Source organism: Peromyscus maniculatus, chromosome 9 (genome assembly GCF_049852395.1).
Source record: "Peromyscus maniculatus bairdii isolate BWxNUB_F1_BW_parent chromosome 9, HU_Pman_BW_mat_3.1, whole genome shotgun sequence".
NCBI lineage: Eukaryota > Metazoa > Chordata > Mammalia > Rodentia > Cricetidae > Peromyscus > Peromyscus maniculatus.
The window spans coordinates 6,258,619-6,282,076 of record NC_134860.1 but is presented as its reverse complement, the minus strand read 5'-3'; the positions used below and the strand labels follow the sequence as shown (position 1 = coordinate 6,282,076).

General features: G+C 42.7%; 1 protein-coding gene across 3 annotated transcripts in view; it reads left to right on the top strand.

Moving 5' to 3' along the window:
• The first annotated feature begins 2,952 nt into the window (after positions 1–2,952).
• LOC143267226 (uncharacterized) overlaps positions 2,953–23,458 on the top strand; it is a 121,155-nt gene continuing 100,649 nt past the window's right edge. The window contains exons 1-4 of one of the 3 annotated variants that reach the window (XR_013042167.1): positions 2,953–5,550; positions 8,858–8,973; positions 10,357–13,123; positions 14,452–14,612. The gene's annotated coding sequence lies outside the window, so the exon portion shown is untranslated. Of the gene's footprint in view, positions 5,551–7,272; positions 8,016–8,857; positions 8,974–10,356; positions 13,124–14,451; positions 14,613–23,458 lie in introns of those variants that run through there. The other 2 variants (XR_013042165.1, XM_076544251.1) reach the window with 2 other exon arrangements.

Sequence of the window (23,458 nt, the reverse complement as noted above, 5' to 3'; positions counted from 1 at the left end):
TCAGTGCCTATAGGGTACATCGTTAGACATGCAGTCAAGACTGAGGAGTCTACTTGGGAGACAGAATGGAGAATGACTGGAGACCAGAGAGGGGGAGAAGGAAGCTGGCCTTCAGTCTCAGAGTAAAACAGGAACAAAAAATGGTTCTGGAGAAAGCACAGTGAGTGGTGCACAGGAGATGGGGAGCTTCCTGATGAAGGTGGGCCATTTTTATCCTGGCTGCTGAACCCACAGGCAGGCTAGGGGCTCTGGACCATATTGCATCCTGTGCCTCTGTGAATATCCCTGAAGAGGTGGTCTTTGTTCTCCTGAAGCATGTGTAGGGACACAGAAAAAAAAAACCTGACTGTTTACACAGCCACATCTGTACAGAGTGACTGGAGAGCTAAGATCCACAGAGTGGTGATCTCAGCCTGGCCCAATATGTTTGGGTTGTCACTTGGTTCAAGACATGATCTTTCTGTTTGGTCCTCATGCTGGTCTGTCCATCCTCCATGCCTTGTCACTATGCAAGTTCACTTGTGTTCATCTCCCCTCAGAGACTGCAATGGAGCCATCATCCCACCCAACCCTCCTCACCAAGAAACAGGTGAAGAAGGAAATGGAGAGGCTGATCAAAGTGGTCTATGCTAGAAGCATTTGGCTCTGATTCTTGAGTTGGGGGCCAGGTTTGCGGCAGAAATGTGGGGAAGAAGGGAGGAAGTGTCACTACCTATTGTTCTGGATCTAGCTCTATGAAGCACCCTCTCTGGCATTATTGAGAAGGGGCCTTTATGAAAAGTTCAAGGATAAGAGGCTTCAGGTTTGTGTAGTCCTTGATTAGGGGGATTCTGCAGCAAAGTGGCCACCTGATCCTGGCTCCAGGTCAGATGAGGGACAATACAGAGACCTCGGACAATTAGGCAGGGATTCCAGTCAGGTCTTCTGAGATCCAGGACCCTCACCTTGATGCTAAATTGAGGGGAATTGGAGCGTGAATTCACTTCCTTCCACATTTTAGTATGCCTTATTTTTGGTACCGAGAATGGAAACAGGCCCTTCCACGTTCTCTATCACAGAGCCATACCTCCAATCTGATTTGACAGTTCTTTTCTGTTCCTTTTTGAAAATTTCTTTTCTCTTTCTTATTGTTACAAAATTTTATTCTGTATATCAGCACATGTGGAGGTCAGAAGACAACTTTGTTCAGTCTCATTTTTTTCACTCCATGTTTAAAAAAATTCTGGGTATTGTACTTATGTGTCCAGATTTGTGCAACAAGTCTTTACCTGCTGAGCCATTTCATAAGCCCCTGGCATTCATTTGAATATTATTTTAATTTTTGTTTTTTCCTTTTTTAATATTTATTTCATTTTTATGTATTTGTGTGTTTTTCCTGAAGGTATGTTTGATCCATGAATGTGTTCCTGGTGCCTGAGGAGGCAGGAAGAGTGTGTTTGAACCTCAGTATGATGGCTGGGACTTAAAGCCTCATTCTCTACAGTAGAAGACAGTGCTCCTAACTGTTGATCCAACTCTCCAACTCACTTTTTCTTTCTTTGTTTTTGGACATAGTGTCTTACTATGTAGCTGTGGCTGTCCTGGAACTCACTCTATAGACCAAGCAAGCCTCAAACTCACAAACATTTACCTACCTCTCCCTTCTGAGTGCTGACATCAAGTCATGTGCCACCATGTCCTACTTCTGACTCGCCTGTTTAAAGTGCTTACTGTACAGTGGCCCTGTGCTAGCATTGAGGATGAGCACTAGACAACAAATCAAACTTCACCCTGCTTCTATCTTCCTGGGGAGACAGACAGCAAGCAAAATTAAACACACCCAGCTTATATAGAGGCTCCAGTGTCACAAGGGCTAAAGATGCTCAGATCAGCTCTGGCCCACAATGACACCAGTGCTGTGATACTTCAGCATTGTCATAGCCATGGTCATGGGGCTCAAGACAATTCTAGAATAAGAGAAGATCTTGGGATGAGGTAAGAATTGACCAAGATTTTATACAGAGCAGTGATGACCAGAATGTGTTTTCCTAAAGCATGAATACAGACATCCAGCTCTGGATGACTCCCAGGGTGTGCAGAGTGGTGACTAGAACTTGAGACTTGGATATTCTGGTCTAAATTCATTTCTGCTGGGCCACTGGATTGAGTGTCAAATTTGAAAATTCATTTGTGTACCAGGTAGTATTTTAAAGATGTCTGAATGATTTGTAAGACAGTGAAGGAGTTCTGGGTAATTTCGTTGTTGTTTAAACTGTGGTGTGTGTGTGTGTGTGTGTGTGTGTGTGTGTGTGTGTGTGTGTGTGATTTTTGTGATATGTGTTTGTGTGTGATATGTATGCTTTTGTTTTTATGTGAGTGTGAGCATGGGTGTTGTGGTCAGGGATGGCCTCAGGTATTGCTTCTTACCTTCTACCAAGAGACTGGGCCTCTTTGGATTGTATTTTTAGTTTGTATAGGGAGAGGTGTGAGCATGCCATTGCTGCATGTGGAGATCAAAGGAGAACCTTGGGAATCTATCCTCTCCTTCCAACTTTACATGAGTTCCAAGGAACAAAGTAGGTCATCAGGCCTCATGGCAAGTTCTTTCACCAGCTGAGCCATCCAAGTTGCCCCTCTTTATTGTGTTTGGTACTGAGTTTGCCTGGAAACCTGGGCTGTGTTTCTATTGATTCTCTTGTCTCTGTTTCCCAGCTCACCATAGGAACACTAGGATTAGAGATACAATAGCTTCCACACTCAGCTTTACATGGGTTCTGGCTTTCAAATGTAGGATTCATGTTTGTGTGGAAAGCACTTTACACAGTGAGCCATTTACCCAGCCTGGTTTGTTCTCCTCTGCTCTTTCTCCTTCCGATCCTCCTCCTTTTCCTTCTCCTCCTCCTTCACCTCCTCCTCCTTCACCTCCTCTTCCATCACCTGTCCTGATCCTTCCACTCTACCTCCTCCTCATTCTCATTCTCCACATCTCCTTCATCCTCCTCCTCGCCCTCCTCCTCCTAATCTTGTACAGTTTTTCAAGACACAGTTTTTCTGTATTGCCCTGGTGGTGCTGAAAATTGCTCTATAGATCAGGCTAGCCTCTAATTCACAGAGATCTTACTGCCTCTGCCTCCTGAGTACTGGGATCAAAAGTGTGCAGAACCACTACACAGAAAAAAAATAAACAAAATTTAATTTTTTGTTTAAAAATTTATTTATTTTTATGTGTTTTGGCATTCTGCCTGTACATATATCTGTGTGGAGGTGTCAGACATCCAGGAATTGTAATTAAAGGCAGTATTGAGCTCCAATGTGGGAGGTGGGGATTGAATTTAATGAGCTGCATATTATCTTCCAGCAGTAATTTCTGTAGGCTCCATACTAGGAACTTGTTTATTTTTTTACTTTATTAAATTTTGTATTCATTTTATATACCAACCACAGATTACTCCTATCCTCCATCCTCCCGCCCCACAGCCTTACCCCCAACAACTCACCTCCCATTCCCACCTCCTCCAAGGCAAAGTCTCCCATGGAGAGTCAGCAGAGCCTGATACATTCAGTTGAGTCAGGTTTAAGCCCCTCCTCCCTGCACCAAGGCTGCATAAAGTGTCCCACCATAGGCACTAGGCTCCAAAAAGACCATTCGTTCACCAAGGATGGATCCTGATCACACTTACTGGGGGCCCGCCAGACAGTTCAAGCTAAAATACTGTCTCTCATAACCAGAGAGCCTAGTCCAGTAGCATGAGGGTTCCACAGGTATTGGTTCACAGTTCCTGTGTTTCCACTAGTTTGGCTGTCAATCTCCATACTTTTTCCCACCATAATATCAATGTCCCTTGCTCATAGAATCTCTCTTCTCTCTCATCGATTGGACTCCTGGAGCTCGGCTTGGACCTCAGCTGTGGATCTTTTCATTGCTTCCATCAGTCACTGGGTGAAAGCTCATGAGGGTCCTCAGCTATTGGTCCACAGTTCATGCATTTCCACTAGCTTGGTTGATTATCTCTGTACTTTTTCCCATCATGACCTCGATGTCCCTTGCTCATAAAAAGTGTCCTTCCCATTATCATTAAGTCTATCACTTCTTGGTAATAAGGAGATGCAGGTACTTGTGGAGAATCATACCTCACATACATTTCTATCATACTATTACCTTCTGGACATATACTTTAGTAGGAGATGAATACTCACTTTCCTACATGGAAGTACTTAGGCATTTCCAAACATTCAGAGAATTCAAGGGTGCTGAAGCAATTCCCTTGAGTCCCAGGAGAGATTCCTGGAATGGGAATCCTGACTTCTGGTGAGTTATGAGGAGAGCTGGTTAGCAAGAACGCAATGTCAGTTCCCCATTACATCAGGGGGTCTCTTCCCTGGACATTCTATTGTATCCTGGAAACTTAGAATGTTTTCTGATGTCATGTGTGTTGTAGCGCCACCAACTGCCTTTGGGGATTTGCTTCAGTGCCCTTAAAGTTCAGGCATGAACATGTTGGGAAGACTCAGGAGTCTGTTGGGTAGAGCGAATAGAGAGGGAAAATAGACAAGAGAGAGGCAGACACAAGCTGGCCTTCAGCCTCTATTTAAAACAACAAGAAAGAAATGGTCCAGAAGATAGTACAGTAAGTTGTGGGCAGGAAATTGGCATCTTCCTGAAGGACATGGGTGTGGTGAATCTTCCAGTAACAGGACACAGGAGGTAGGAGTCTCTGGGAACCAACTGGACGTCCCTGCTTGTCATGGCTCCTGTAATTCAAGGATTCTAGAAGTAATTTGTCTGCTCCAGAAGTCAGGAGCGTGTAAGGCCAAAGCTGTTGTGCTGGGAGCTCTTGCCTTTCAATCCTACAGGAGGGTAGGGGTTGAGAGGGGACAAAAAGGCCAGCATTGGGGTAGGAGGTTCAAGTGAAGTGTGCCCAGCAAAAAACAGGTCATCAATGTACTTCAACCTCTGTGGCTTCATTTGTTTACTGCCCACCAGTTCTGTGGACCCTCCGTTGTCACTGAGGAGTCTTGTTGAGGATGGTAACCATATTCTGCCCCTGTGTGGATTCTCCATTTTTGCCATATGCTTAGAGTGACCTGTCAGGTTATTTATGCATCTTTAATGACCTGAGTACTTATGGACTGTGTCAATTTTATCTTGGCTTTGATAGCAACAGACTAGTAAATCTTGAAACCAAGTTGAATGCTGAGTCCAGTGCTATTAATAAACCTGAGGAGGCTCTCGCCTTAGTTACCTGAAGCATGTGTTAAAGGAGCAGCGGAAATCAGGTGGCTGAGACACCTCTCTCCCATCAAAGAGATGGGAGACCTGAGACCCCTGGCAGGGGCATCTCAATCCAGGGCAAAATTCTTTGGGGTGTCATTGAATTGTTTGCTTACATCCTTTCTCAAACACTTTCTTCAGTCTCAGGGTGACCTGTACATTCTCTATGTCTTATCACAATGCAAGTTCACTTGTGTTCATCCACCAAAGGGGCATCCAAGGAGCCACCACCCACTCCAACCAGCCTCACAAAGAGGCAAGTGAAGAAGAAGGTGAAAAGTCTGACCACTCAGCCCCAGGTGATGACAGCCCAACGGAATTATCTGAGAGATCGCCTCATCTGAGTATCTGAAGGATCCTTGGACAACAGGTATTTACTGTTTCATAATACATGGTTACTGTCTTGATTTCACAATTTCACCCTTAGTTCAAATGTCTAAAATATTGGCTTCTGGGAGGCTTGGTGCTCCTTCAGGGTGTCCCCTTGTCCAACACAATTTCTCTAAATGCTTCCCTGAAGCAAAACCTGACACATGGGCAGGAGTGAGATGGGGACATAGACTGTTCTACTTCCTCCAAATGAAAACCAGAGCCTGTGGCCTGAATCACATAACTCAGGAATTGAGGCAGTAGTGTGTGAGTTCCCAGCATGAAATTGGAGAGATCCTGTCAAGTGGTGGCTAGTGTGAGAATGCTATAATTTGTATTACTTGCCTGGCAAGACATTGTGTGCTAGATGATCCTAGTAGCAGCTGCAGAGGCATGGTCCCACATCTTATTATGTGGCAGCAAGGCCTGGTACTGATGTTTGTTGCTCTTGGTACTCTCTGAGATGATACAACTGTATGCATGAATTTGGCATCTCACTGACAACATTCTATCCCCTTCCCTCTCTCAGTCTCTCTTTTTCTTTCTCTTCTATCTCTCTATCTCTCTGATTCTCTGTCTTTCTGTCTCTCTCTCTCTCTCTCTCTCTCTCATCCTTCTATCTTGTCTATGTGTTTGTGTGTTTGTGCAAATGTGTCCCTCTTCACCATACAATCAGGGGTCTGTGGTTGACCATGAAGAGTTGCTTATCTCAGTATCTAGATGTGCTCTCTATTGTGGAATAAGCCCCATTTTGGGCAGCATAGCACTTTGCCAGTCTGTTTATCTTGCTGCCAATGAGGAATGCCCTGGGGGAATTTATGAAGCTATCATGATATTGCATCCCATCCTCAGAAATGCTCATGATGTGATTTTTAGCCTCCATGTCAATATAGGCACTCTGGAATGAGAATCTCTTATTTGAAAACAGAAGAAACATCACAATTTCTAGTGGGTCATGACCCGTGATAGACTGTGGGAACTCCATAGCAAGCTAGTGGCATGACTCCTGAGGGAGCTCATTCAGTCCCAGCTGTATTCTTCTTAACACCCTGCCCTTGCTGGCTTGTGGCCAGAAGTGCAAGTGTAAGAAGCAGCTGGAGGTCCATAGGAGCTCGAGTACATAGGAGCCAGGAAGGGGCATCTCATGGGTTGAAATAGTACAGAACACACCCTACACTCATGTGCTATGTGACCTGTATTCATTGAATTCTTTGCTTCTGGGTCCAGACTCTACCACAGGCCAAATCCTTTCTGTGAAAAGCTCAAGATGGAACATCAGTAGGTCATGGCAGACCTGCAGAATTTCAAGAATGAGAATATGGAGGCCTCACAGAATCTCAGTGATTTGATCAAGGAGAAAGTCTTCCTTTAGTAAGTGCTCATCTTGGCAGGGCCCCCAACTGTTGTACGATGTCCAATTCTCATTTTCTTTGTCTCTGGACTGCAGGGTCTGCAGATCTGCTTCTAGTTTTTCTGCTTCTTAGCCAGCAGCATTAAAGTAGATTTGGACTTATGCCTCTTTACTCAGTTTTGCTAAGGGTTAGAGAAACTGTTAGCTCCTACAGCACCATATTGTCATACTCAGTAGCCTCTGGATCAGTGATTATCAACATTCCTAATGCTGTGCCACTTTAATACATTGCTTCATTGTTCTGATGGCCTCAAACCATAAAATTATTTTGTAGCAACTTTGTAAGTGTAATTTTGCTACTGTTATGAATTTTAATCTAAATGTCTTCATAGGACATCTAATATGTGTCCCTTGTGAAAGGTTCCTTAGATCCCAAAGGGTTCACACACACATATGAGAACCTCTGGTTAGGTAGAAGAGCAATTGGCCTCACGAGAGAGTTGTCAGGCAGGGAATGACTGTTATGGGATCTATGCACCCTTCGGGTCTCCCACTTCCTCAAGTGTACTTGCACATTACCTGCTGGTGTTTCTTCATGACAGGTGACTAGGACAAGTGGGGTACTCTTCTTGTTTTTGGAAGTGCATGGCTTTCTGTTATTTTAGGGGGGTTTCATAAATAGTTTGATTCTTGCAGGAAATAGCTCTTCTCTGCTTTTTGTCTTGAGAGCCACTCTCATTACTGTTGAAGGTGCTTGTTTACATCATCATGTGAACCTCGGGTAAGGATGGGTTGCTGAGACATGGAGTCAGGGGTGACCAGTGGAGGCTGGCAAAGTCTTACTATTTTGAGTGTGTTTCCAATGATCTGCAGAGCCGGCTCCTGATGGAGCAGGCTCAGTTGAAAAAGAAGTTAGACATGCTGAGGCAGGAGAAGGAGAACTTACTGGAAGACTGGGTCCTGCTGAAGTACCACTTGGGTGATTTGCAAGTGCTCAGTAAGGATCAAGAGGAGACAAGTGACCTCCAGAACCAGCAACAGCAGGTAGGACAGGCAGCTGGGTCACAGTAGGTCAGCACCATTTACTTATGTAACTTTACCAAGTCTACCCATCCAGACACCTGTGCTCTATCTCATCACTTTCCTCCTCCATCCACCCATCCATCCACCCACTTTATGACATAAAATTGTTCATTATGTGTCTGTGCATTAGTATTTCTGTGAAGTGAGTCTCCTCAGAGAATCTTGGTCATTGGCATGCAATCCATGATACTCTTCTTGAACTGGTAGTCAAAGGGGAGAAACAGATCAATCACTCATCACACAGCTACATGTCATTATGATGGGAGGATTTCTGTACACAGACTTGAGTTCAAGAGTAAAAAATTCTCTAACCACCTCCACACACACTGACTAAGCAGAGTATGCTCCCCTAGGCCATTTTAGTTCCCAGGGATGGAAAGCCGAGTTTGGGGACTTTTCCTAAAGGCTGGTGTGCTTATTCTAAAGAGAACTGTCCTCTATCACTTTGTTGTTTTTGTCTCACTCTTTTTCTCAATCTATCTCTGTGGTGAGTATGTGTGTGTGTGTGTGTGTGTGTGTGTGTGTGTGTGTGTGTGTGTGTGTGTAAAATAGAGGCACATTTGAGTGCAGTGCATATTTCATGTGGATGACATCTAGAGGAGACCACTGGGTTTCTCTCTTTGTCAGTCTCTGTCTTATGAACTTGAAACATGCTTTCTCATGTTCCTATGAAATTGAAATTTGGTGAGACTGACTTAATAGCAAGCTCTTGGGATCCTCTGTGTGTGCTTGCACTTGTGTGAGAATGTATTGTCTATACTATACTCAACCCTCCACTAAGGACACAATCTTGAAATGAACAGGAGCAGCAAAGAATGGAAGAGAGACTCCAGAGCTTGCTGAAGCAGAGGGAGCTGGTCACACAGCAAAAACACTGGGCAATAAAGCTGCAGCATCATTTGACTGTCTCCCAGATGAGGTATGAACCCAGGCTGAAGTTGGGGTATAGAGCCAACTGGGTCCCCTGTACCAGAGCTCTCTGTGCTTCGTGGGCTTTTGCTTATCAGTAAGACTCCTTGCTCCAAGCAGGGGTAGACCAACACAGAACTCAGAGTATTATGCTGGTCCTATCAACAAGAACTTCTGTCCAGCAAACAATATGTTTGATACTCCCTGGGTCTATACTCGTGTCCCATCTCTCCCTTCTGATCTCTCTGGTATTTTCTCAGCAGGCTTTCCTTGAACTCAAAGATCTGCCTGCTTATGCCTTCAAAGTGATGGGATTTAAAGTTATGTCTCACCATATCTGAAATTACATGTTTATTCAGGAATAACACCTGTAGGGATGAGATTCACATCATTGTCACTATTTGATGTCACACTGGCTCCCTTCATTGTCTGAGCATTACCCATGTAAAGTGTACTGGGGATATAACAAGTTTAGTCATTGGCAGGATGAACTCAGGCAGATGTCTCTGCTGAGAATTATTGAGAACCTTCGTAGAATGTTGTGGAACAGACTTCTCAGGGAGTAACAGGATATAGTTTTCCAGCTGTAGACCTAAGGATAACACAGCTGGTTTTGTTTATTCCCAGAGTAAATAAAGTTGCAATGTTCTCAGACACATGAATCAAGAAATGCTGCTCTAGCATGACAGGCTCTATTTTGCAGGAGAGCTGATTTTTCCACATCACCTTATTCAGCTGTCTAGTTTGCAAAGTTGTATTAAGTCTCTATATAAAAATGAGGTGGTGAATGAAAAACTCATCATGAACATTCTGTGTATCTCAACTATGTTGTTATGTATGACTTTAATATGCTATTCCTTTTGTTTAAATGATGTCCCTAGACTGTAGGAAAAAGGCCTGTTCTCATAGAGCACAGAACATACATTACTCATATAAACATCTGATACTTATGGGCAGAAAAGAATTCAAGGTCCAGCTATTCTGTGACACTTATCTCTTAGGGATACAAACAATGACTGCTGCCAAAGTTCAGTGTTGACTGTTCAGCACAACTGAGTTTGTGTGATGTCAGATTGGCAGGTCACATGGCAGACCCCACCAGGACGCGGCCCTAACTGCCTTCCTCATCCAGGTCAGAAAAACTCCTACATGAGCTGGAACAGTCCACAGCTCAGGATGAGAGCCTCCTGCCCACAGAGCTGCTGCTACAGCAGGAGCACTAAGTGTCATCAGCAAGTGAGCCACCATGACATCCCTTCTCCAGCAACATGGCATTTGTGGGGTGGAATTCTTCCTTGATTCTGGTTTTCTATGTGTGAATAGGCCCTGAATTTATCTAATCAGTGACCCAGCAAATTTGTTTTAGATCTGATTGCCTTTTCTTCTCTGACAGCATCCTTTACAAGAACTGAGGAGGTTGAAGGAAGCCATACTCAACCAGAAAGCCCGACATTCTCCACTCTACAGTCAAGGCCTCCTCAGAACAAGACACATACTTCTAGCTGTAGAATCACAAAGAGGAAAATATCAACCACCTTGCAAGTGGTCCATCCATAATCTAATTCATGTGTCTCTCTAGTTATGGAGTAAGGAAACCATCAGGAAGACGCTTGAGATAAAAAAAAAAACACCAAGAATTATGCAGTAAAAGCTGACATTTACCAGCAAGTATTCCCAGTGAGGGCCACAACAATGTAGAGAGAGAATATGTTTCAATTCACAGTGGCTCTGAAAGTTTATTGTTATGAACTTTTGTTAGCCTACTGAGTCCCCAGCTCTTCATATGTGGATGGAGATTTGTCAGTGGAAACTGTGTTGATGTCCTGCTGCTACCCAGAGAGACCACACAAAGGGAGTATCATATTCTCACTCCTGTCCAGTGCTGGAGCTATTCAATTTCATGCACATGTGATGGTGAAGAGAATTGTTCTGAGAGATGTTTTAGGAAGGATGTCACCATGAGCTTTTATGTCTTTTGGTAAGAGATGCTCCCTGTGTCATTTTTGCTCTTGAATGGACACACAGACACATGTTGGCAGACAGAATCATATAGTGGCCAACATGGCATAAGATCAAGTTTGACAAGGGCTTAACCTAAAAGCCCCAGAGTGGCATGACTGCACTTGTCTTGAAGAGACCATGATGCCAGTTATGGTTGTCTTCTAACTTGTGTCCAAATCCAACCACAGGGTATAGTGGTATTTGGACACTAGGATAGTGCCACTAAATGTGCAAGAAGAGAATGCTTCTTAGTGTAAATAGTTTTGTTTTGCTGTTGTGTTTGTTTCAATTCAGGTTTTGATATTCTTTGTTTTGTTTGGTGTTTGATACTTTTTGGTTCTTTTGTTCTTTCTATGATTTTATATTTGGCTAAGGCTATACACTGGATATACTAAATGCCCCCTTTAAAGCCCCTATTGAGTCGAATTTCTGTAATTTCATAAATAAAAAAGCAATTTCCAACTCTTCATTCTTAAAGTAGCTTTAGTAGTCAGATGTGTATTACACTCCTATAACCTTAGAACTCAACAGGCAGAGATGGATCTCTGCAAGTACCAAGAGGCTTAGGGTTGCAAACAGGGATGGTATCTTGGGTGTGAATCACATGGCCTACAACATGAACATCCATTTCATGATGGAAAAAGATCCATATTCAACATATGACTCCACATGATTAGCTATTCCAAAAAAAGCAGACTAGATACACACATGTTCATGTTCATGACATGATAATTCACATCTTATTTTTTTGAAATATACCTGTGTTTTCTAATGCATCTCAAGAAATGAGAACATTTCTTATAGGAGTTTAAAAAATGAGGAAACTCATAGTTTTCTGCCTCTTAGAGGCAGTGTATTAGGAGAGAGACTGTCCACTTTCTGGCAGCTCTGAGTGCCCTGAGCTGTCGGTGAGGAAGGGGTGGTGAATCTGATGACTAAGTTTTGTCCTGCATGACTTTTCCATCAATGTGAGGATATGAAGCATCCAGAAAGTACTTGGACACCCCACACACTGCCTGTGTGCCTGTGGATAGTACCAGTTTTCCTCTGGCTCTGACAAAAGAGGACTGAAGACTCCCAAGCCAAGTCACATCATGGGCAACAGTGAATAATCCCAATGAGACTGTCTTGTGGGTCACCTTGTGCAGGGAGGCAGAGGAAACCAGGTGACCTCTGAGACACACTACCTATAGAGAGTTGGTAGAACTGATAGCCACTGTAGCTGAAGTTTTCCTGTGTCCCGGCCTGCTGGCAGTCAGGACAAATCTCTCCCACTCATGTCCTCCAAGTAAACATACAAAGACTTATATTACTTATAAACTGTATGGTTGTGGCAGGCTTTCTGCTATCTGTTCTTATATCATATATTAACCCATTTCAATAAATCTATACCTTGCCACGTGGCTCTTGACTTACTGGTATCTTAACATCTCCTTCTCATCCTGGTATCTGGCAGCGTCTGTCTGCCTCAGCCTTCAACTTCCCAGAATTCTCCTCTCTGCTTGTCTTGCCTATCATACTTCCTGCCTGGCTACTGGCCAATCAACATTTTATTTATCAATCAATCATATCAATATATTCACAGCACAGAGAACATCCCACAGCAAGCCACAGAGGGCCACTTGTCTGGGCTTTTAGATCCTGCTAGGGCAGTCTCTCACCTGCCAGTCACTTTCTAAACATCCTTCTTATTGATTAGAGATCTTAAGGAAGGGAAGAGCCATTCCCTGGGCTGTTTTTGAAAAGTTAGTCTTCAACTCCCTACAGATAAGTAATGAAAAGGTTCTAATGAGGCAGAGAGAGCTCTCTGGCTTTGTAAGGAAGAGGTACTGAATGACATCCCCTGTGTCTCTGAGAATAATCCTAGAAAGGACAACTACTGGCTAATTGGGGAAGAGCTCAGTAGCACATAGGTTAGGACTGTTGGCAGTGACCCTAACGGTAACTTCCCTGAACATTCTATTGTACCCTGGAGAGCCCCGAGCAGCCTCTTGATGTCACCACTGTTGAGGCAACACCAACTGCCACTTAGGGCATTTGTACAGTGCCTCTGGGATTCACAAAGACATTATGGTGAGACTGAGAAAGCTACTTGGGAAAGAGAATGGACATCATGGAGAAGAGAGAGAAGCAGAAGGAAGCTGGTTATCTGTCTCAGGGTAAACATCAAGAAATAAATATTCCAGGGGAAGGTGCAGTCAGTTTTGTGCAGGGGATGGGGAGCTCCCTGGAGGAGTTAGGCCTTGAGCTGGGCCTTTCAAGAATGGGACTCAGCAGCTGGGAGACTCTGGGAAACAATGTGCCTATCCTGCTTCTCCGGGTTCCTAAATAGCAGACACAGAGAGGGATTTCTGAGGTTTGTTTGGCAGAGATCCAGGAATTATCAAGTCTGCAGATACTGTGCTGGGGGAGCTCCTTAATTTCATTCAGAGTGGAAACAGGGCATCAAGAGGCACAGGATGATAGATGAGGGATCCCTGTCAGAATAAGGTGCTGCTGAAATTCAGCATCAGTGGATTCCTTTATGTTCCATGTATATCTGATGCTATTGACAGGTAGATTAACTCCCCTGGCATTCACCAAGCTCTCAGCCATTCAATTGCTCTTGGTCCTAGACACAGGTGGTCAAGGCTTGGTGGTGCTAAGCACTATGAACTCAAGGACTTAACTTACATCATATCAGATATGAGCTGGTGTTGTCCTCCAAACCAGAATCCTGGACTAGCTTATGACTTCCAGAGCCCATGGTATTGCAGTGGGTATGGAGGCACATATCTAGACACTGTGGTGGGGGACAGGGATATGACTTATGTGCCCCAGCATGAGGATAGATGCCCTGTTCTTCAGGACTCCACAGATTCCAAACATTCCCTCTCTCAGGTCTCTACTTGGGACTTAGTGTAAGTATTACAGCTTTAAGGGGAATGGCTTCCCCAACAGAAATGTTACAGCTCAACCCCAGCAGGAAAGGTTTCCCCAGTGTAAACATAACAGCTCTGTTCTGGTAGGGGGAGGTTTCCCAATGCAAGTGTTACAGCTCTACTCTGAAAGGTATCCTGGCAATCAGGAGACAAGAAATACCACAAAGTTACACCACACAACATGCCTCACACAATATATTTATTGGGAGAGAAAACCCCAAGAGGGTGACTCCTCTGCTTGTGAGAGAAGCCACAAGTATTTGAGGAGAAGGCAGGCTATATATAGAGTTACTTGAGAGTGGGGAACTTTCCAGTTTGGCCTGGGGTTGGTGGGACTTTTGTGGACTGATCTTGGGGCAAGCTCAGAGATTGGTAGGATTCTTTTTCCTGACCCTGTTCATGGCCTTGGGAACAAGTCCGGGTCAGAAGGTTCTTTCCTTGCCCTGGTCTTAAGGGTTTCGTGGTTAAGTTCTTTCCATGGCCCTTTTACCATACACTTAGCCTTATCTCTCCTGGCCCTGTGTCATCCAACTATACAATTACACTTGTGTTTTATCTACCTCCAGGGACTACTGGAAAGGCATCATCCCAACTCTCCCCTCACTTAGCAGGATCTGGGGATGAACATGGTGGAAAAACTGACCATTCAGCTACAGAAGAAGACCTGTTAGAGGAATGAACTACTTGGAATCCTGGACCATAATACAAACAATGATTTGAAAAGCAGGTAGTTGTTATGCCTAATTCTCTGCTGACTGTCTTGAAACCACTGTGTCATGTCCAAGATTTCTCAGAGTAAGGATGAACTCCATGGTGTCCTCATCCCCAAACTAATTTTCATAAGTGCATCTGAGAGGCAGAACTTGATGCCTGGGTAGGAGTGAGATGGGGACACAGGCTGTTCTGCTTCATTCAAATGAAAAGCAGAGCCTGTGGCCTGAATCAGAGTATAGAAGCAGTAGTGTGTGGTTGCTCATTATGTATTTCAAGATGTCTTGACAGGTGTTGGCGTGTGAGAAGTACAGGGAGCTGTTAATTTGTGGTGAATCTTTAACTTAACTAGCAGGTGATTGTGTGCTGATTGCTCTTGGTAGAGTGTCTCATAGTAGGGATAGTGGTTGTTAGGATAATGAAGGGGGAATTATAGGAGTGATTGAAAATGATAGAAGACACATCAGAGGGTAACATGGTCGAAGTCATACTCAGAATGCAATGACAGTCAACAGGATTTGGATTGTGTGTTCTTAGACATAAGGGTGATAAGCACACAGCAGTTCTGTCCAGGTAAATGTGCCTCACAGCTGATGAGTCAGTGAAGAAGAGGTTGCCTGAGATGTCCTTGAAGACTGACAGGCCTGCAACAAGACAGTTTTTAGTAAGAATTTGTAATTTAGTTCTTAGGCTTGGGCAGTGGGTGAGGGGAGTAAGGAGCTTGTGTCGAGGCTTATTGCTTATGTGCAAGAATTTTGGTAGTCTGCTGATAATTCTAACTTAACACCATGGTGATCCAATAAGATACAGAGGGTTATTCCATTTTTTGTATCTGTTGAGGTTTGCCTTGTTACTGAGTATGTATTCAGTTTTAGAGAAGATTCCATGAGGTGCTGAGAAGGTTTATTCTTTAGTGTATGGGTGACATGTTCTATAGATGTCTGTTAAGTCCATTTGAGTCATAACAAGTGTTAGTTCCCTTCTTCTCTGTGTAGTTTCTGTCTGGCAGACCTGTCTATTGGTGATAATGGGGTGTTAAAGTCTCCCACTATCAGTGTGTGGAGTTTGATATGTGATAGAAGCTTTAGTAATGTTTCTTTTACAAATATTGTTGCCCTTGTATTTAGGGCATAAATGGTCAGAATTGAGACTTCATCTTGATGGATTTTTCCTGTGATGAATATGAAATGTCCTTCTCTATCTGTTTTGATTAATTTTAGTTTAAAATCTATTTTGTTAGAGATTAGAATAGCAAAACCACCTTGTTTCTAAGGTCCGTATGATTGGAAAATTTTTTCCCAACCCTTTAGTCTGAGGTAATATCTGTCTTTGAAGTCTAGGTGTGTTTCTTGTATGTAGCAGAAGGAGGGATCCTGTTTTTACATCTGTTCTGTTAGCCTGTGTCTTTTTATACGTGAATGATATGAAGAGATATTAATGACCAGTGATTGTTTTTCCTGACATTTTTGGTTTTGGTGGTGGTGGTGTGTATGTGTTTCCCTTCTTTGAGTTTTGCAGGTATGAGATTATCTACTGCCTGTGTTTCTGTGGGTGCAGCCTTCTTCCTTGAGTTGGAGTTTTCCTTCTAGTACTTTCCGTAGGGCTTGATTTGTGGAAAGGTATTATTTAAATCTGATTTTTTCATGGAATATATTGTTTTCTCCATGTATAGTGACTGAAAGTTTTTCTTGGTATAGTAGTCTGGGCTAGCATCCATGGTCTCTTAGTGTCTGCAAAATGTCTGTCCAGGACCTTCTGGCTATCAGGGTCTCCATTGAGATAGTGGATGTAATTCTGATAGGTCTGCCTTTATGTGTTACTTGGTCCTTTTCCTTTGAAGCTCTTAATAGTCTTTCTTTATTCTGTATATTTGGTGTTTTGATTATTAGTTGTGAGGGGACCTTTTTTGGTTCAGTCTATTTGGTGTTCTGTAAGCTTCTTGTATCTTCATAGGCATGTCCTTCTTTATGTAGGGAATATTTTCTATGATTTTGTTGAATATATTTTCTGTTCCTTTGAACTGAAATTCTTCTCCTTCTTTTATCCCTAATATTCTTAGGTTTGGTCTTCTCATGGTATCCCAGATTCTGTGGATGTTTTATGTTCAGAATTTATTGGATTTGACATTTTCTTGACCAATGAATCTATGTCCTCTTTCATATCTAAAATGCCTGAGATTCTTTATGCCATCTCTTGTATTGTTTGTTATGCTTGCAGCTGTATTTCCTGTTCATTTACCCAGATTTTCAATTTCCAGAATTTCCTTGCTTTGTTACCTGTATTTCAATTTTCAAGTCTTGAACCACTTCCTTCACTTATTTGATTGTTTTTTTAAGGAATTTATTCATTTATTTTCCATTTTTTGTTGTTTCTTTTTCTCCATTTATTTAAGAGAACTTTTCATTTCCTCTTTAAGGGCACAGATGCTGGGAGAATGTCAAAACAACAAGCTGAGGTTATTCAGGAAGAGGCAAGCCTTATATACCCTCCACCTTTCCCTGGGGGGGGGGGCTGAAGAATATGCACCTGCTAGTGTGACATAGTTGCCTCTCATTGGTCCAGGTCATCTCCAGGTCATGTTTCAGCTGCTGTTGCTAAGGCCCTTAGGCAGACTCAGATTGGCTCTCAGTATCTTTTTTTTACTGGTTTGGGCCACCTGGCCCTCAAGCCTGTTAGGGATGAGTCATCCCACCCTGCTCTTCTTCCAGTTGGTGTGGGTGGTGCTTGTGCTCTAGGGGTTGCTGACTTTGAGGGGGATGATTGGCCAGGGATAGGATGATGGACTCAGTGGGCTTGGGTGTGAGTGGGTCTTGGAGTTTACAGGGTCCAATGCGTGGCATCTGTGGTGGCAAGGCTTGGCTGCAGGACTCTTCCTTGCTGGCCCACTGCTGGGGTAAGATGGGAGTGGGGCATGGGATGTGTCCCAGGGCCTAAGGCCTAGGGACTGGGGCAGTTCACCTGGGAGACCAGTCACTCACCTCTTCCTCCAAAAGGTGCAGGTGCTGCTGGTGCTGCTAGGGGCTGCTGATTTTGCAGGGGATGGTTGGCCAGGGAGAGGATTGAACTCACAGGAATTGCACCAGGATAAACACCTCTCTCCTTAGGCCAGTGGTTCTCAGTCTTTTTAACACTGTAGCCTTTATACAGTTCCTCATGTCATGGTGACCCCTCCCCAACTATAAAATTATTTCATTGCTACCTCATGACTGTAATTTTGATGCTGTTATGAATTGTAATGAAAATATCTGATATACAGGATGCCTGACACTTGACCCATGTGAAAGTGTCCTTGCACCCCCAAAGGGGTCATGGCCCACAAATTGAGAACCTCTCCCTTAAGTCATGCTTTCTGGATTTGCATAACAGTTTTATAAAATAGGATAAAATATTGTAGACAGAAGTCAAATCAGGTAATTTACTATAGTAAACCAGCATATCATTTTACCTCTTAAGTCTTTATTGAGAAGCTTAAATAATAGTTAACATCAAGTTTATACACAGTAGTAGCATCTGCTATCGGAAAGCTAATGTACACTTAGCTACCTGGTGTAATTCATATAAAAGATGATGTAGAGTTAAGTATTTGTTATGAGTACAGATCAAGGTCATCTTTTAACTTTACTTGAAAATGTCAGGTCAGTGAGATCAGAGTCAGCCAGTTACCTAAGCAAAATACATCCATGGCAAGAACAGCCCCAGATGGCAAACATAGCTTATAGCTTTCTATAAACAAGCCCAGTTCCCTATAACATTCATTCCAAAAGCTATTATCAAATATTCATTCTTGAGTAGTCATGAAACTATTAAAAACAATTTCAAATATTAGAGGAAACACTTGCTCACCTTAGTGAAGAGACTTTCATGGCTTAGGGGCAATAATGTGACAAGAGGCAGAATAATGTATTCAAGTTATATTGTGTGGCGAATGGCATTATAAATATTTACTTAAGATCTTCCTTACTCATCTAGACAAAGGCTGAATGTCAGTACCACCCTTTCAGTTCACAAAGCATTTGGACTACCAACTTCTTAACAATCTCCTGTAAGTTCTGTTTGAAGCAGTGTGGCCTCCTTTTGGATGCTGATTCTAATTTTAGTCAAGGATGAATCAATCCATTGGTGTGTGTATACTAATTTCCACATATACAATTTTACATCACTTTACTGATACAATACTAATTTCATTAGATAGACAACACAGATTGTTTATACTTTGCCTTGTCTTGGTTACTATATGCCTATGCTGTGCCTAAAACTAAGAATATTAATATTATGATACTATTATCACTTTTATCCCTGAGAACCAAAAATTCAAAGCCCTGGCTTTGAACCCCAAGTGTCAATGTGAACACAAAGTGATTTTATCTTCTTTATATATAGAAAAATCTCAAATGTAATAGCATTGTAAGACTTTAAAATGTTCATGTCAAATTGTCAGATATCAATTATGTCCATTATAAGTTTAAATATTTGAGTAATTTTATTGTTCGTCTTGTCAATTTTGAGTAAGTTCACCAACTGCAATTACAGGGACTTCTCATAAAACAGCACAGCATCCAGCCTGAATGTACCCGTGTTATATGGACTTGAGTTATACCAGCAGTATGATCCCTATCCCCGTTCAGCTGCCAGAGCTCAGGATATACAATGAACATGTTAGACTTCATAGATAGAGCATGCAGTCACAAAAACCTAAACCACGAGGAACTACATACCAAATAGTCAGAGCTCCTCCACACCGCAGAAAACTGTCAGGGACAAAGGAAACAGAAAGGAAATGTGTGGGTTCTGAGTATTATGACAACAAAAACAGTAAACTTCAAGAACAAGAAAGTGACTTGGGATTTAGAATTTGATGACAATAAAGACAGATATGTGTGGTGATATATTATGTACCCTAATAAAATTTTCCTGAAGTTCAGAGAATGGAACAAGCCACTAGATTAAAAAGCAAGGCCAGGCAGTGGTGACACATACCTTTAATCCTAGCACTCGGGAGGCAGAGATCCTTCGGGATCTCTGTGAGTTCAAAGTCACCCTGGACTACATGAGATTGATTCAGTCTATGAGAGAAACAGCCAGACAGTACTAGCACACACCTTTAATGCCAGTACTTGGGAATCATACACCTTTAATCCCAGCGCTAGGAAGGAAGTAATATGGCTGGGCAGAGAAAGGTATATAGGGCATGAGGAGACAGGAACTAGCCTTTTTCAGCTAGAGGCTTTTCAGATGGAGAGCCTTTCAAGCTGAGGACTCAAAGGCTTTCAGTCAGAGGATTCTTGGAGATAGGATCTCACCTGCCATTTGGCCTGAGGATTCAGTAGCAGATTTGTGCAAAGATATTAGGTGACTATAAGACTCAGCAAAGTGGTTGCTACTGATGGGAGACAGAACATTGCCATTGGATGGGGCACCTGAGGGGCTTCTGAGGGACCAGAAAGTTCTCTGTTAAATCTGCCTGTTGACCCGGGTGGTGGTGGTGCACGCCTTTAATCCCAGCACTCGGGAGGCAGAGGCTTGCAGATCTCTGTGAGTTCGAGGCCAGCCTGGTCTCCAAAGCGAGTTCCAGGAAAGGTGCACAGCTACACAGAGAAACCCTGTCTTGAAAAAACAAAAATAAAAATAAATAAATAAATAAATAAATAAATAAATAAATAAATAAATCTGCCTGTTGATTGTGAGACATCCATTTATCATGAGTCACTTAATACTGCATTTGTTTTGGGTGTTTTACGAGTTTGCTTTTAAAATACAGCAAGGCCTGGGGTTGGGGGATACGGCTTAATTGAGAAAGAAACTGTACAAGTCTGATGAGTTCAACACCAGCATTCACTTAAAAAGTCAGAAGAGTGGCCCATACCTGCTTTTACATACCTCTCAGAGGTATGTAGGGCAGAGATTGGAAATTGCCTGGAAGCTGGAAGGCCAGCTGGACTAGAGGACACAGTACATCCCAGAAACAAGAAAGACCTGCCTCAACACAGTATAAGGGGAGATCCAAATCCTGAATGATGTCCTCTGACATGCACAGTGTCCTAGTCAGGGTTCTGTTGTTACAATGAAGAACCATGATTAAAGCAAATTCAGGAAGAAAGCGTTTATCTGACTTACAGTTCCACATCACTATTCCTCACTGAAGGAATTCAGGACCAGAACTCAAACAGGACAGGATCCTGGAGGCTGGAGCTGATGCAGAGCCCATGGATGGTGCTGCATACTGGCTCACTCACCACAACTTGTTCACCCTACTTTCTTTTCTTTTTTTTTTCTTTTTTTTTTTTTTTTAGCTGAGGATCGAACCCAGCATCTTGCGCTTGTAAGCAAGCGCTCTACCAGTGAGCTAAATACCCAACCTCACTCTACTTTCTTAAACAGCCCAGGACCAACAGACCAGGGGTGACCCCACTCACAATAGGCTGGGTCCTCCCATGTTAATCAATACTTAGGAAAATGCTCTAAGGCATTCCTACATCCTGATCATATGGAAAAATTTTAGAAATATGGCTTCCTCCTCTTCGAACCCTAGCTTTTGTCAGGTTGTCATAAAATTGGACCTCACAATATATAAGCTGTGGGATGTGAGTGCCCACCTTCACACACACACACACACACACACACACACACACACACACACACACACACACACACAAAGACATACAGTGTTCTAATTTGCTTTTCTAAATCTTGAAATGGAAAATGTGAATAATAAATCGCCCACCTCCGTGGAACTTAATAACCTGACGTAACTGTTCTATTGTGGGCCAAAGGATACTAATTTAAAGTGGAAAAAGAAGGAAAATCTGGAGATAATTTTAAAGAGGGAAAATTAGGGAAGCATACCATATTAGAGTAACATGTCATATCTGACTAACAAAATACAGTAATAGTGTTACATAAGCAGTGGGTATGGTTGTCAGAGTAGATATTGCAACAGATTGCAGTGTCCAGAAACTTTGTACAGTGGAGAAAAAAAAGGATACAAGCTGGCAGGAGAAGGATGGACCGTCAGAGCATGTCCTGAAAATATGGCAAGTTCTAGATAGATATCTATTGTTATAATAAAAGTAAAAAAAAATCCCATTTAAAAAAGTGATGTGTTTATTCACCTCACAGGTTACAGTCTATCATCAAGGGAAACTAAGGCAAGATCTCAAGACAGGGGCTTGAAACCAGAGGAGCACTGCTCACTAGTCGCCTCAGCTACCTTTTCTCTATGGCCCAGGCTCACTTGCCTAAGGATGACACTACCTACAGAGGACTGAGCTCTCCTCCATCAATTAGCAATCAAGAACATGCCCAAGAAGCATGCCTGCAAGCCAGTCTTTTGGTGTCAATTCCTCAACTATGTCTCAAGTAGACAGCTGAGAACAGCCATAACAGCAAGCCAGAAAGCAGAAAATATAAACTTCAGCTTACTGCAAAGAAAATTGACCCTCCATGAATAGGATTCTATGTCCAAAGTGAAATTTCAATTGTAGGAAGAATAATTTAATACAATTTATGGAGGAAAAACAAAGCAATGTTTAAAATAATGAGCGAAAATAAGCCCAAGCCACAAAGGAAAAGTTGGTAAATTTGACTATTGAAGCCCCTTCTGGAGGCTGCAGGGTGGACATGTGGAGTGGCTGTAGGCTGACAGCACCTTCCCAGTGTTTTGGTGGAGGAGTTCCCATAAGAAACCCTACTCCTTACTACAGAGACCAGGACACAAATACAAGCTTGAGTCAGCAACTGCATGACAATAATGAGGCCAATAAAAGTCATCATAACCATAGGATCTACAGCTGACTCAGATGTACCTTTTGATTATTATCACTCCTTTATTTCACTCTCTAAGGGAGCCATTTGTTCATGAATATTAGTGAAGAGGGGAATACTACTGTGATGACTATTCTTAGTTCTCAGCATGAATACATCCGGTATTAACTAATACCAAAATATATAGGGCACACCTATGGGAGATTTCTGCTTAATTTGAAGTAGGAAGATCTACTTTCAGGCTGAATCTTGAGGTAGGAAGTCACACTTTTAATTCAGATCTTAAACCCAGATGTAGTCTGGACCACTCCTGCTAGAAGCCTGCTGGAAGATATGGAGGAAGTACACTTTTACTCTTCCTCTGCTTGATCTCTCCTTGTTAGCACATCTTGTTAGCATTAGAGCTCTAATTCTATAAGATTCCAGCATATATTGCATACCAGTAGAGACATCCAGTCTGTGGACGAAGCATCTACTGGATTATTGGACTTTCCATCATAGCCAGCCATCATTGTATTGGCTGAACCACAGCCTGAAAGTCATTCTAAAAGAATCTGCTTTCTAGATATAGAGATATTGAGTTTATAACTTCTGTTACTCTAGAGAGGCCTGACTAATACACCAGACATGTAGAGAAGACATTCTACAGTAGTTTATGTCTCAGCTATGTCACAAATTCCCAGTGGCCACCTTCCCTTTACCATTCTTAAGAAGATGCTTTGGTGTCAGCCTTCTTGGATTCTATAACATCTCAATAATGACAGTAAAATAGCAAATGTCCCAAATCTCTCAAATGCAATGCAGAGTAATATAATTAAATGAGTGTATCAGATGGAAAGGTTCTAGGGTAAGTGAGAAATAGAAAGCTTTAAGAATAGAAAGGCTTAGCTATTTTGGTCCATGACCATGCACCCCCACCCACATGAAGATCAGAGGACAATTTCTCAGAGGTTTGTTCTCTCCTTCAATCATGTGAGTCTTAGGGAAGAAACTCAGGCCTGCAGGCCTAGCAGCAGTTAACTTTGCCCACTGAACCATCTCTCCTGCTGATCACATCATCCATGGAATTGATGGGGTGTGTATCTATATTGATGTTGTGTG